Raw genomic sequence first — 15571 nt, 5'->3', positions numbered from 1 at the left:
AAATATTTAAACGACAATTTCTCTGGAATCCATTTTAATTTTCCTTCACTTCAATAATAACTGCTTTCTACATTCCGCATTCATGCATTCGTAGCTAAACACATGCAACATGTCTGCGCCCTAGGTTTAGACAGTCACGGTTTGACATCGGACAATGTGAAGATCCCGTTCACGCACCAAACCCTTTCTATCTCGGTGTAACACCAGGAATTCTTGGGGGAACCTTTGGAAGAATTTCCATAAGAATCTCCGTAGGATTTTTGATGAATTTTTATTGGAAGAACTTTTGAAGAAATCTCTTACTAAAATTCCTGAAAAAAATCCCTAAAGATCTGAAGAAGTCTCTGGAGATATTTTGAAGGAATCAGATAAGTAGTTTCTGAAAGAATTTCTGGAAGCATTTCTGGATAAACCTGCAGCAGAATCCTGTGAGGAAGTACTTTTGAATAAACCTCTAGAGAAATATTTAAAGCTATTCTAAAGGACATTTGTGATGCAATACTACCGTTTCTGATGAATTTGCTGGAGAAAACCCTGGAAAAACTCTTCGCAAAATATTCGGTGGGATTCATAGAAAAGTTTTTTTGACGAAATTTTAGAAAAATTCCTGTAGAAATATTTAATAACATTCTTGGAGAATTTTCCGAAAGTATTCTTAAAGCAATCTTTGACTGTATTTCTGGAAGAATCCTTGTGAGAATACTTGGAGACAGGGTTCCTGATTTCCAGTTTTCATCTTCTTCCACATTCGAATACAGTCAGCAGCCAACGGTTGTCGCTTTAGTTTGTGTGTTTGTTTGTCAGCGACGACAGCAAACACCGGCGAACGTTGGGAAGCCACACATGGAATTCAAACATTCGTCCACATTCGCATCGCAAGCGATCGAGCGGTGATGCAATTCGTGAGTGATATTGCGCGTACGAATATTTGAAGTTTTCAAAATATGTTTATTAATTTCTTCACTAATCTAGCATTTCAGAAACAATACACTGAAAATGTATGCATTACATGCAGAAATTTCCTTCTAGTTATGATAATAGCCGCTTCGATCGCTCACCAGCATTCATCACCATTCGTCATTCATTCATTCGCTTGCGATCCAAACTGCGACGATCGGCAACGAATATCCATGTCAAGCAGCTTGCCCTTCGCTTCCCACTGATGATGGGGTTGCGAGTTTGATCACGACAATCCATTTGCTGCATCTTATTCAATTCGCTTCAGCAAAGAGGAGTGAATATGAATGGAGTGAGGCGAATATACCGATTTGCTTGGAGAAACGCCTAGATAAGCTTTAAAAAAATATCCCTAAAAAAAATTCTTGGAAAGTTTCTTGCATAATTTCTGTAGAAATTCCTAGGAAATATTTCTGTAAAAAAACTCCCTAAAGAATTCGTGGAGAAATCCATATGTTACCCTTAGGGAAAACAACGGAGAAATTTCTTGATGAATCTGGAGGAAATCTGGAAAAAATCTCAAGAAGAACTTCTGCTTGAACCACTGAAAGTAATCTCTAGGATATTCTGGATGAATCCCTGTAGTAATTCCTGGACACATTCCTGCGGGAATTTTCAATGCAATCCCTGGAGAATCTCTGAATCCTTAACAAATCTCTAGTGCGCTCTTCTTGAAGAAAACCAGCCAACACATCGCATATGATGTTGAATAGGATGCAAAAGTGTAGGCGATATGCGTACGCTTTTCACGCAGGTAAATGGAAGCATGTACGCATATGGCGTCCACTTTAGCATCCTATTCTACATCATATGCGTCTTTGTGTTGGCTGGGAATACCTGTACAATCTCAGAAAGATCTGGTAAAGAAACCACTGGAAGACTTTATGTAAGAATTTTTCCTAAGGGAACCCTGTAGAAAACTCTGAAGCAAACCCAGGACAAATTTTCGATCGAATTTCTTAATAAATCCCTAAAAGAATGTCTAAAGTACTATCTGGCGGAGTATCAAAAGGAACCTGCGAAGCAGTTCTTGGAGAAATTTTTGAAAAAATGTTTAAGGGAATATCTAAAGAAAGCACTGCAGAAATTTGTAGAGAAAGGATTTCTGAAGAAACCACCGAAGGAGTTGAAAGAAACCTTGTTAAATTTTAAGACCAAATCCCAGGAGTAATTTCTGATTGATTGATTTGTCTTTATTAAAGAGACTTTCAGCCCTTGGCTGGTTCGTCTCTAAAAAAAAAGAGTAATTTCTGAAAGAAATTGAAGGAGCAATTCTGGATGGAATCCATCCCTAAAAGACATGGTTTATCGATGAAAGCTATCCTAAGCTCGTGTGTGTTGCCGTAACTCTGGTAAATTCTGCAAAGCTAAAGTACTCGATGGTAATTGGAAGCGACCGACATTTTTAAGGTGCTTGTTTTGAGGATTTTCACGTCCGAACCAATCTTAGCGTAAGCTTACATCTGAACTTTCGCACCATTCTACCTGTCTATCATACCCGCGGTTCTTAAGTAGATCGTCAAGTACGCGGTTTCTTCCAATAAAGTTGAGAGATCGGCAGTTTTACAGGCCGAGTTTAAAATCGCAATTTTGCAATTTCTTTTTGTTCGCTGAGGTCGCTGTCATTGGTTATTATTATTATTATTATTATTATTATTATTATTATTATTATTATTATTTTATTCTTCAACCACTTAACCTAATTTACAGCTCTATTGTCCACTAGGGCACTGCGTGAGCGATTCCAAATTAAAAAAATGCACTGTTGTTTGAAGCTGGTTTCTTGAGATTTGTACGCCTAAAGTTCTGATGCACTGTTGAAACGGAATTTCAAGACGTTTGTCCTTAAACCTTCAGCACGCGCACCGTTGGTAAAAGTACAACACCAGCAAAAAACCTCACTTGTCGTATACAGCGCCAGCGCAGTGCAGTTTTAGGCTCGAAAGGGCACGCTTCCTGAAAGGTTAATGGGCGCTTAGAAGATAACAATATATTAGATAAGCTTCCACCTACAATGTTTCATCAGTGTCTGTAATTTAATTATGCTCATGTTCAACTGTTTTCCCATAAACACTGACTTGTTTCTTACTGCGTTAATTTGTAATTAAATAAAAGTGATTATTAATTGTCACCCCAACGATTTTCAATGTCGGCAGCCAAATTTGCTTCGCGTTCCGTTGGGAATTTTAACGAGCAGTAAGAAACAGAAGCAGCTTTTAGCCGGATATTCCGCTCATTTTACTGCTTTGCAGAAAGCAGCAGCATTCAGCAACACCAAAGTACTCGATGGTAATTGGAAGCGACCGACATTTTTGAGGTGCTTGTTTTGATGATTTTCACGCCCGAACCAACCTCAGCGTCGTAAACCGTCAGACATTTTCCATGAAAATGCTTTTATCCACGGTTGAGTGGGACGTTAATTTTGTAAATGAAGTGACGTTGATGGAAAACAGATTTACTAGTCAATTTGGCCAACATGTTTCGATTGATGGAGCGGGATGAAATTTGCTCGTTTGATAAAAACAATTAGGAATGGAAGATGAAGTGAGCTGTTGGGAACATTGGAACTTCATAGAAGATGAGAATAATAAGTTTTTTTTTTTAAGAAAAGTTTCTAGCCGATTACTTTCAATTTTTCTTTCGTCTCCTTTATTTGATTGATAAACTTTGAAATTTACAAGTACATACAAGCTGTACATATAACTGCAACATATTTACCTTCAAATGTCCAATGATTCATGTTTCCAGTATGACTAATATTTTTTTCTTCTGCTCCAACATTTTTTCCTTTTGGTACTATAGTACTATTAAAATACTCTCTAAATAATGACAATTCAAGCCTTACTTTGCCAAACACCGTATCTAACAAAATCCACAAACGGAGAAAATCGAAGGGGAAGTTCTCTATTCCCATAGGAACTCATACATTGAGCATTTCTGAAACGTGAAAAATCCGGGTATTTTTTCACAAATCATCTCTAAAGGTGAGGTCTACAAGTAGTCCTTAACGAAATTCAGCGCCTTATGTGAAAATCTCTATTTCGTTTATACATGTTACATACGGTGTTTGGTAAAGTTGGGCTTGAATTATAGTTGACTTCAATCGAAAATTTGAGTTTCTATTTTATAAAGTGTGCATCAATCACGTATCAATTGTTTATACAAAGGCAGCCATTTTTAAATATCGTAGCTTTCAATCTACAACCAATTACAAAAACCTATATCCGTTCTTCCTTGGTTCATCGTTTACTTCACTTTACTGCACAGCAACAAATAGCCCAAGTCCATACAGTACAGACTCATCTATAAACACTTCCGTGAACCCACCGATGATGGTCACGACGACAATGCGGACGACAGGACAGCAGACGAAGGAAGATGGAACGGTGCGGCGACGACGACGAAGACGACACTTTGCCGTTCATGTCAAATGAGTAAATGAAAATTGATGGCAGTCCATTTTTCCCGTTCCGTTTTCAACAATAGAGGAAATCTGATTCAATTTGTCTCTCATCATTGTGGCCGAATGTGACCCTCTGGATAATGAAATGATGGGATGATTGCATGTGTTGTGACCAGGCGTCATTAGAGTAGCGACTGATGCAGGATGTTTTGGCAAATGAGAAAGTCTAGTTTTTCCGATCTGATGGGAAATTATAGTAATGAAGACGAATGGTTTGTATAGTAATGATACCTTCCCCTATTCATTTTCTGATTTGAGTGAACATGAGGACTTTTTCCATTGGAATCAATCCATATGAAACAGGCTTAAGATAGTTTATATTCTTGAAATTATTTAAAGAAAGATAACAAGTTTCGTTACTATGTAAACAATTCACTAATCTTTTCTCTGCGTCAATTTACCAAAAGACAGGAAAATGAACAACTTCTGTCAAAGTAAACAAATGGATTTTTTGATGAGAAGCAATTTTCTGCAAAGTATATTTCATATCGAAATCCAAGTACCTTGGAGTACACTACTAGTATATCTCTGTGCGTGAAATTTCTAGAGGCAGTTCTTACTACAGGAACATGTTTGGACACTTTATAAAAAGCTACACTTTGTTGAATGTTTTCTGAATAAATAAAAAATGTGCATGATTTTTCATAATTTCAACAGTCACTAGGCAAATAGAAACGTGAATCAAACGGCTTTTAAACTCCTCCTTGTCAATCAAAACAACTTTTCCAAAGACTTCAACACTCTAAGTAATCAGGGTCCTGAGATATATGAGTTTCAATTTCGTTAGTGTTACGTCTGTTTGACGGTGATTCTTGTGATATCAAAGATAGACGTAACACTGACGTTATATCCATTCCATATATTGGGTTTCTTGTTGATGTTTAGACTACTGTGATAACACTAGTTTACAAAATAAAACGAAAGTCGTGAACTTCTGTCAAAGACCAACATTTCTGAAGCACAATTAAGCACTGATTTCACAGTTTTGGAGTTTTGGCTCAATATCGAGTTATACAACTTTTAAAAATATGGAATTTACACAAATTCAAATATCTTGCGTTTTGTTCAATCAATTTCAAATCTTTTTCCATAAATTAAAAGCTGAATACAATACCATTCGATCATCTGAATGCAGGTTTTGTGTCAGATTGATAAAATTCAAGATATTGGAGAGTTTCGGGAACGATCTCCTTAAATTTTAGCAAAATTTCCAAAAATATATGAAGAAATGTAATTTTTCAATAAGAAAAAAAACAATTTAAAAATTCTTTCTCAACGTTTTTTTTTACATATCATATGTAGGCGAGATACAGCAAAAAATTCAGCTCAATCGGAGCATTGATTACGGAGAATGAGGTGTGTGAAGTGAGCGACTTTGCCTAAAAATAGAACAAAAATCGATTTCAAATCATCAACCTTGTATGGAAAGTCGAAAAAATTTCCGCTCTACTGTAATTTTTTTCCTTCCCGTTTTCGAACTCAGGGCATGATTCTACACATAAAACGATCATCAGCTTACCAAGTTCAAAAATGCTGTAAACTAGTGTAATTTGAGATCCCACTGAATCATTCTTTCCCAGCGACATTTCACACTAATTAAACTGATTTTGTTTACCTGTTGTGCATCCGACGCCCCTGTGATGAACTCCAAGAACTTGAAATTGATGGGCCGTATGATTTGCAATCTTTCCACTAGGAGGCAATAGAGGGCATACACATTTTTAATTTCGTTTATTTCAGGATCCTGATTAATTAAAATGATGGTTGCTTCCGTTAAGTTGTTTGGTCGATCAAGGACTTTCAGTTTAGTAGCCGTTTGGTTTTAGTTTCTGCCACACAGTGGCGTTAGTAACAATTTTTTAAAAGCATACCAATTTATAATTTTAAATATTATCTAGAAAACATTCAACAAGCTGTAACTTTTTTTATTTTATTAATAATTCTCAAATTTTGACCGATAATTTCTCATCTTGTTATCTGTAAATGCCTCAAGTTTGGACTTGATTGGTTAGCTCTACATGAAGATGAAGTGCTTCAAGCAGAACACATCTTTTTTAACTGTCGTTCTATTAACTCTTATAACCTAGGACTAAGTGAATCAAATCAAATGAAATTTTAAACATCTATTACTAACATACCGTCGTTCGGGGTGACATTGGGCCTAGAGGGTGACATTGGTCCATCTTTCCCACGCATTCAATATAAGTCAGAGAATTCGACGGTGGATGCAAAGTATCTTAGAATTATGTAATCTAGTAGTTTAGTGCACAATATGCATTGTCGTAGTATTTAAAACGTGCGGAATAGTGGCCCAATGTCACCCCGCTTTGGCCCAATGACACCCCGCACGACGGTATTGGTCTTTGATTACCATTTGATTCGAATACAATATGTCCAAAATGGAAAAAAGTTCCAGTTTGTAGAGTAACTTTTGCGAAGTTCGAATCACTTGCCAGCTTTTGTGAAATGGAAACTGGCATCGTCTAGTGGCAAAATCTCACATCCAATGGTAAATCAACTGCAAGTTCTTGTAAGTTCTCAAGCACCGCCTGTTGGTAGAGCTTTGAACCAAACTATCCTCTCTCTCTCTTCTTGGCGTAACGACCTCATTGGGACAAAGCCTGCTTCTCAGCTTAGTGTTCTATGAGCACTTCCACAGTTATTAACTGAGAGCTTCCTCTGCCAATGACCATTTTTGCATGCGTATATCGTGTGGCAGGCACGAAGATACTCTATGCCCAAGGAAGTCAAGGAAATTTCCTTTACGAAAAGATCCTGGACCGACCGGGTATCGAACCCGTCACCCTCAGCATGGTCATGCTGAATACCCGTGCGTTTACCGCCTCGGCTATATGGACCAAACTATCCATCAACTGTAAATCTTTGACCAACCTAACAACCTTGCTGAAGACACCAACTCTCGAAGTTATCAATACCCTGAGATATATGAGATGGAAATTTTGTCATTGTTTCGTCTGTTTGTCTCTAATTTCATAATAATTGTCGGTTTGAGTAAGTATTTTATTACAATATAAAATGTTTTCCAGTTCGCATTTGAATTACAATTTGCACTATTTTTGAAATTTGTATAGAGCGTAGATTTTGTCCAAACACCACCTCTCCTGTCCTTCAAGAGGCTACGTAGTTTATGAACGGCCCCTAATGGCACGCAATTTATGAATGATACCTTTAAAAAAGCTCAAACATAATGAGAAGGAAAACGTTTTGAATCTAGAACTACGTTTGTCCACCGCAGAAGCCGTCCAAGCCAGAGAGATTTGGTCTTTTCCATAGAACTTATTTCCGTGACGTTACAACACAAACTTTAACCAGGTGAAACTCAGACGTCTGATTCACTTTGTAAAGTAAATTGATTTACTTTGTTGTAGTCTCATTTGAAAGATATTCTGGAGTACAAGGACCATACAAAAAATTTCATATTTGAAACTTGTTCTGTATTAGAATAAATTTCATAGATGATGATTTTCCGTGAAGTTCCAACGTTTGAAAACCCTATACTTTGACCAGGCATACCTAAGAATTGTAACGTTGAAATGGTTTTCGGCTTATGCAGTCGGAAGACCAGCTAAAACGTTTTTTTTTTTAAATTCTAATCCGATGTTTCGGGCCTTTATTGGTCCTTTTTCTGAGGACCTCAGAAAAAGGACCAATAAAGGCCCGAAACGTTGGATCAGAATTAAAAAATAACGTTTAAGCTGGTCTTCCGACTGCATAAGCCGCAAACCATTTCAACATAAGTTTTCACAGTCGATAGCTTCCAAACTAAGAATTGTTAAGTAATACAATTAAAATACTTTGTATGCTTAAAAATCTACATACAATTACCTACACTCCCGTTCAAAAGTTTGGGGTCACCCCCTCAAAAACATGTCATTTTTTTAGGGCCATATCTCCGCCAATTTGCGTCCGATTTCAAAACCCTAGGTTTCATTCAAAAGATAATAAGTCAAAGAAACTTTGAACATGATTTAAAAGAAACTTTGTCAAAAAATTTTGTATGTAAACTTAACCCAAAGTTGCCAAATTTTCTAAAAAATGAATATAAACTTACGGCAGTGTCGCTGGATGTTGGGTCGACCAAGTTTTAAGATGAGAGCGGTAATATGACCCATTTTCTATTAGCTTTCAACTGCTTTTTACATAACTTAGCTAAAAAATCTAGAAAAAAAGTTATTATGTAAATTAATCCTTGATGTCATCGACCAAAAGTTTGGGGTCACCCCTCAATATGATGTATCGGTCAAAAGTTTGGGGTCACTTTTGTAAAACATGGAAAAGTGATTTGGTGATATCTTCGTCATCTATAGTTCAATTTTTATTATTTTTGGCTCATTCCAAAGATAAATAACTAAATTTACGTTTGATGTCTTCAACTTAACGTATTTAACGATTTTTGTATATAAAAATGTTATGTAAAGTTAGCACATTTTACCACGCTTCAAAACATGAGGCAACTTTACGTTAAGTTTTAGTATGTAAATTTCATCAAATATGTGTGGTTCAATGTCTATGCAGTAAGTATCATTCATTTTGTTTCAAATAAGCCAAGAAGAATTAAAATTGAATGAAAGATGACAAAGATATCAACAAATCACTTTTCCATGTTTTACGATAGTGACCCCAAACTTTTGGCCGATACAGCATTTTGAGGGGTTACCCCAAACTTTTGGTCGATGACATCAAGGATTAATTTACTTAATAACTTTTTTTCTAGATTTTTTAGCTAAGTTCTGTAAAAAGCAGTTGAAAGCTAAAAGAAAATGGGTCATATTACCGCTCTCATCTTAAAATTTGGTCGACCCTACTTCCAGCGACACTGCCGTAAATTTATAATCATTTTTTAGAAAATTTGGCAACTTTGGGTTAAGTTTACATACAATTTTTTTTGAAAAAGTTTCTTTTAAATCATGTTCAAAGTTTCTTTGACTTATTATCTTTTGAATGAAACCTAGGGTTTTGAAATCGGACGCAAATTGGCGGAGATATGGGCCTAAGAAAATTACATGTTTTTGAGGGGGTGACCCCAAACTTTTGAACGGGAGTGTACTTGTTAATGATGGAGGACAATTGAACAATCAGTGTGTTAGTGTTTTAAATACGACAGCTCTGATGAAAGGTGTGCATAAATGCCATGAAATAACGATTTTATTATTCATCTTAATCGTCGTTCAATAAATGTTTATTGTTACATTAATATCACGTTGATGTCATTTTTGGACGACAGGAGTAATGTGAAATGTTATACAAATGTAAAATATACCAAAATTCAACTTTGAAAAATGAGTATTGATGATACAGTGCCCATTAGGCCGTCCCTTATTTTGCAACATTTAGAAATGTTAAAAGTTCGTTAGTGGAAAATGATCGTTTTAGCTCAAAAATGATCGTGTCAAAATTTGAAGTCCGTATCTCAAGGCTAAGTGGTCCCTCAATGGGCCTGAAGTTGTCAAAAATTGTATGGGACCAAAAAAACATGAAATTTTTTCGACAAAACAAATACGCTATTCCACTAAAACCGGTGATTTTAGGACCCTAAGGAGGACAAAAATGTGCTTAGATATGCGATATCTCTACTCGTTTCCAAGATATTGACAAAAAACCACTGAAAAATCAGCATTTTTGACCATTTTTTTAGATTCCGAAGGAAACTTACCCTATTTTGTTCAATAACTCAAAAACGAGTAGAGATATCGCAAATCTAAGCACTTTTTTGGCGCTTTAAGGTCCTAAAATCACCGGTTTTAGTAGAATAGCGTATTTTTTTCGTCGAAAAAAATTTCATGTTTTTTGGTCCCATACAATTTTTGACAACTTTAGGCCCATTGAGGGACCACTTAGCCTTGAGATACGGACTTCAAATTTTGACACGATCATTTTTGAGCTAAAACGATCATTTTCCACTAACGAACTTTTAACATTTCCAATTTTTGCAAAATAAGGGACGGCCTAGTGCCCATAGAATGTGTCAGTTACATGGGATCATGTTTGAGTCCTTTCTTTCACAATTTTTGTGTCAGAGACATAGATGATTGTCTCATGGAAAATTTCACGGTAAGAAAGCTTTCGGATGACTGTGTTGTTTTTGTAACGGGATCAACAGCAGTCGATCTGTGATGACCCCTACAGGATACTTTGGATAATTTGTCTACTTGAGCTCTCAAGCGTATTCCCTCCAGAGAAAACTGAGATGTTTATCTTTTCTAAAAAAACATAAGCTGGCTAAGTTTTCGCTCATTTTTAAGGGTAAGACAATTGCTCATAGCATGTCTTCTCGATACCTTGGTCTCTCCCGAGCAGAGGAGAATATAAAATTAATAATATTATATCTTGTTTTGCTAGTATTTAATTATCCATGCATAGCTTTTCCATAACAAATTTTGTTGGAAAATCTCATTTAGTTATAATCAAGCTATTGATATACATTCACTCAATAACATTTCAATTATATGTTTTGTTGTAGTACAAGTTTTGTTATTGTTGTACTATTGATCAACTTATCAACAATAGCACAACAGTAACAAGTATTGAAATACAAGCGACAATTCGATTATAATGATCCGTCCTTTTGTTTTGTTTCACATTTGTATTTAGTTAGGAAGGACATTTCCGAATGAATCCTCTGAATGAATTCCTTAAATAATATTTGGGAAAACTTTTGGAAGTTTTGGAGGAACTCTTCGATACCCTGGAGAAGTCTTCAAAAGAACTCCTGGCACAATCTTCTTAGAAATTCCAAATAATGCTTCTGAGCAATTTTTTGAATTCTTGGCAAATTCTTTTGAAAAACTCCAGATGAATTCTTCAAAAAAAACTCCTGCTGAAATTCTCAAAAAAATTTTCAGAGGAATCTCAAGATGAAATTCGGGACAAATAATCATGGGAAATTCTGAAGAAATCCGTGAAGGGATTCTGTTCATAATACTGAAGGATTTTCTAGAGAAGTCTTCGAAAATCTGTGAATGATTTCGTGGAAGAACTTTCGGAGAAATTTCTGGAAGTAGTATTTTTCGATCATTTACAGTATTATTACGCATGTTATTTGTGGGTTCGTGAGACAAAGTGAATAATTTTATATGATAAGTATCATAATTTACTTAGTTACGATTTTGATATAATAACGAATTTTGCTTTCCGATTATTATCAATAACAAATTAATATTAAAATTTATTAATGAAATATTTTACAAATGCACTGTTATTGAGTTGTTATTGAAACTAACAAAACAAGTTATTAAAATGGTTTTCCAAGAACATTTTTTTGTTATGATATTTGTTATTTTGCCGCTTATGACAGACAAGTTTATAACATAATATGTAATGTTAATAACTTAAAAATAATCGATTCTATTATTCATTTATTTTATCCAAATAACACAGGTCCTTATGCTGTTGTTATTCCCTGCTGCTCGGGCTGGTTTGACTCAAAATGCACCTGGGGAAGGCGCATTGTGTATCACAATCATTGGCGTAGCTAGCTTTTTGTTTTTTCTCGCTCACTCTCCTAAACAAACACGAGAAAGAGAAAGATGAAAGAGGGGGCACAGGCTCCCTCTCACATCCCGCTCTTTCACGCGTTTGTTTGGGAGAATGAGTAAGAAAAAAGAAAAAGCTAGCTACGCCCATGATCACAATACAAAGGTGATCACGGTCTCCAGTACACGAGCAGGAACAAATAACTGACACATAACTGCAGTATACCAAAATCAGGTATCATACCAAGGCCAAGTGTTGGTCGGTTACCCAGGTATTGAAAATAACTTATTTTGGAATGTATTTTCTAGGTATTTATAAAATACCTCGACGAGTTATTGGTTTGGTGTTGAGGACTGCTTGAGGTATTATTCAATTATGGAAAAATCACTATTTCTATGGAAAAATCGCCTATTATTATTTAGATATTGCCATCAGTGCTGCAACTTTTCGACAGGCCTTCATGATAGCGATATTTTGCTTTTTTTATTTTCTTTGTTTTGGTTTTCCTGTCAAAGTTGCTTTCCGATCAGCAACACGGGAGCGAAATGAAATAGGTACTCACACTCGCACGCAGCGTACTGAAAGCGACAGCTGACAGGGCTAAATTTCCATTCAATTTTCTGTAGTGCAGTGTTTTCACCCGTTGTAAAGTATAGGGCACACACTCTCACAAGCCACCGCTTGAGACGAATGGCCTGTCAGCATGAGTAGTGTGTGGATGTTTGGGAATTGACCTTGTTGGGTCGCTCACGAATGGAGCTCTCGGACTCTGTCAGTTCTCACATAGAGGAACTGAAAACGACCGCCGCAGTCATTCATTTTCGGCTGAAAAACAGGCACAGACACTGATATTTTGCAGGCCTGATTGCCATACCTGATGTCATTATTCACGTGTTATGCACAGAGTACACACCAGTTATTATTTTAGGTATTTTACCTCTTATGCAGGGCTTCTTAATGCCTCATTCAGGTTGTAGGTATTCGGTTTTCCATACCTGAGTTTGGTATTCTTCAGCTATTTCCTCCTGCTCGGGTAGCAATGGATTTTACACAAACATTCCTTCCCTTCCTCGATGACCGTAAGGACTTGGTTGAAGCCGTCATTTACTTATGTGGAGCGGACCTGGTGTGATGGTTAGAACAGTTGACTATCACGTCGAGAACCTGGGATCGTATCTTATTCCCGACAAACTCGTAGAAATGTGGGTTATTTCTTCAGGCCAAACATGTCTAAAAGTCCTATCTGCAGAAGAGAGGCTCTCTTTGGTTTCCCTCTCTTTCGTTAATATCTCAGCTGTTTTTTTTTTAATTATGATTGTCTCCTAGCATTGAACGATGGTTAAAACAATCGTCTTTTGATTTGCACTGCAAAAATAGTTGAAAAGTGTACCATTACATTGCAATAATTGAAAGAGAAAGTGAACAAAGAGAGCCTCTCAAATGCAGATAGGACCTATTGAAATGTTTGGCCTGTCTTCGGAAGGGAAGTAAAGCGTGGGTCCCGAGCAGGGATGCCATATATACAGATTTATCTATTATATGTATCTATGTATTATACAGATTTTTGAGCATCTGTACAGATTGCGTTTATATGAAATACAGATTTTTCATTTGTGTGGAATACAGATTTTTCACCTAAATTTTGTATGGGATACAAATTTTTTAACGAGTGATACAGAAAACCATCTGGCATCGCTGGTCCCGAGATGCACTAGCCTAGGGCTAAAAATCTTGTTAATACAGATAAAGAAGCGCTTCCAGAATAGTCAGCCAACCCTACACGGAGAAACTCAAGTACCTAAATTTGAGTTTTTTTAAACTCACTTTTGAGTTCTTTTTTGTCTCCTCTCTCATCCACTCTCTTTGTTGTTGTCAGAGAGCGAAGAGCAAACCAACCCAACTTTGACAGTTCGGTGCGGGAAGCCAAAATTGAGTAAAAGCATTGAACTCAAATTTGAGTTTTTCGAACCAGCAGTTGGGTAAAAAAAAACTTAGCCGCACGGGATCAAATGTAAAAAACCTACTTCAACATCGCTTCCACAAACTCAAATATGGGTTCCCACACGCAACCCCGAAGTTGGGTGAAATAAACTCATATTTGGGTACTTTGTTTTCTCCGTGAGGGCCCATATAGCCGAGACGGTAAACGCACGGGTATTCAGCATGACCATGCTGAGGGTGACGGGTTCGATTCCCGGTCGGTCCAGGATCTTTTCGTAAAGGAAATTTCCTTGACTTCCTTGGGCATAGAGTATCTTCGTGCCTGCCACACGATATACGTATGCAAAATGGTCATTGGCAGAGGAAGCTCTCAGTTAATAACTGTGGAAGTGCTCATAGAACACTAAGCTGAGAAGCAGGCTTTGTCCCAATGAGGACGTAACGCCAAGAAGAGAGAAGAGAGAGAGTTTTCTCCGTGTAGGTTAATTTTGTTGGTTTTCTGGGTAATTTCGGTTGTACTAGTCAATCACTGAGTAGCAACTAAGAATTGTAGGTTTTTTACCTCCTGTTGCCATACTGGGTTGACAGTCACCTAGAACTCAATTCGTTGCCATTTCTATACTAATTACACTAGTTTACAGCATTTTTGAACTCGGTAAGCTGATGATTGTTTTTGGTGTACAATCATGCCCTGAGTTCGAAAACGCGAAGGAAAAAAATTACAGTGGAGCGGAATTTTGTTCGACTTTCCATACAAGGTTGATGATTTGAAATCAATTGTTGTTCTATTTTTAAGCAAAGTCGCTCACTTCACACATCTCATTCTCCGTAATCAATGCTTCGATTGAGCTGATTTTTTTACTGTAACTCGCCTACATATGATATGTCAAATAAACGTTGAGAAAGAATTTTTAAATTGTTTTTTTCTTATTGAAAAAAAAATACATTTCTTCATATGTTTTAGGAAATTTTGATAAAATTTAAGGAGATCGTCCCCAACACTAGTCAATATCTTGAATTTCATCGATCTGACGCAAAACCTGCATTCAGATGATCAAATGGTTTTATATTCAGCTTTTAATTTATGGAAAAATATTTAAAATTGGTTGAACAAAACGCAAGATATTTGAATTTAATCAAATTCCATATTTTAAAAAGTTGTAAAACTCGATATTGAGCTAAAACTCAAAAACTGTTCTACTCTATTTTTTTTGAAGCACGGTTTCGAAATCAGCGCTAAATTATGTTTCAAAAATTTTGGTCGTTGACAGAAGTTCACGACTTTCGTTTTATTTTGTAAACTAGTGTTATTGATGACAATATTTGCAGAAAAATGCTGACTCTGCCGCTGAGAACAATAAAAAATAAATAAAAATCATTATACAATATTTCAAAAGGTAATTCGATTTACTCCGAACCAAGCTGATGCTCACTTCCAACATTATTTTTCCCGAAAATTTCAAACGATCCAATAATTGGATTGCATCTTCGCCATTAAGTGGATGGTTGGTGCGGCCATCGGAAAAATGCTCGAAAAAAGTGCATTGTTTGAATTCCATTACAGCACAAACAAGAGCGAGTGCGCGTGCCATGCAGTAACCATTTATTGGAGTGCAAATTTTCCGTTCAATTTATGCATCACTTATCGCGAATGGCCATTGCGCCGGACGAAGTGCGACCCAGGGTGCAGTGTGTTTCAGCATTCAAAATGGGACA

The sequence above is a fragment of the Aedes albopictus genome, chromosome 2 (genome assembly GCF_035046485.1).
Source record: "Aedes albopictus strain Foshan chromosome 2, AalbF5, whole genome shotgun sequence".
In the NCBI taxonomy this organism is placed as follows: Eukaryota; Metazoa; Arthropoda; class Insecta; order Diptera; family Culicidae; genus Aedes; species Aedes albopictus.
This window is presented reverse-complemented; position numbering follows the sequence as displayed.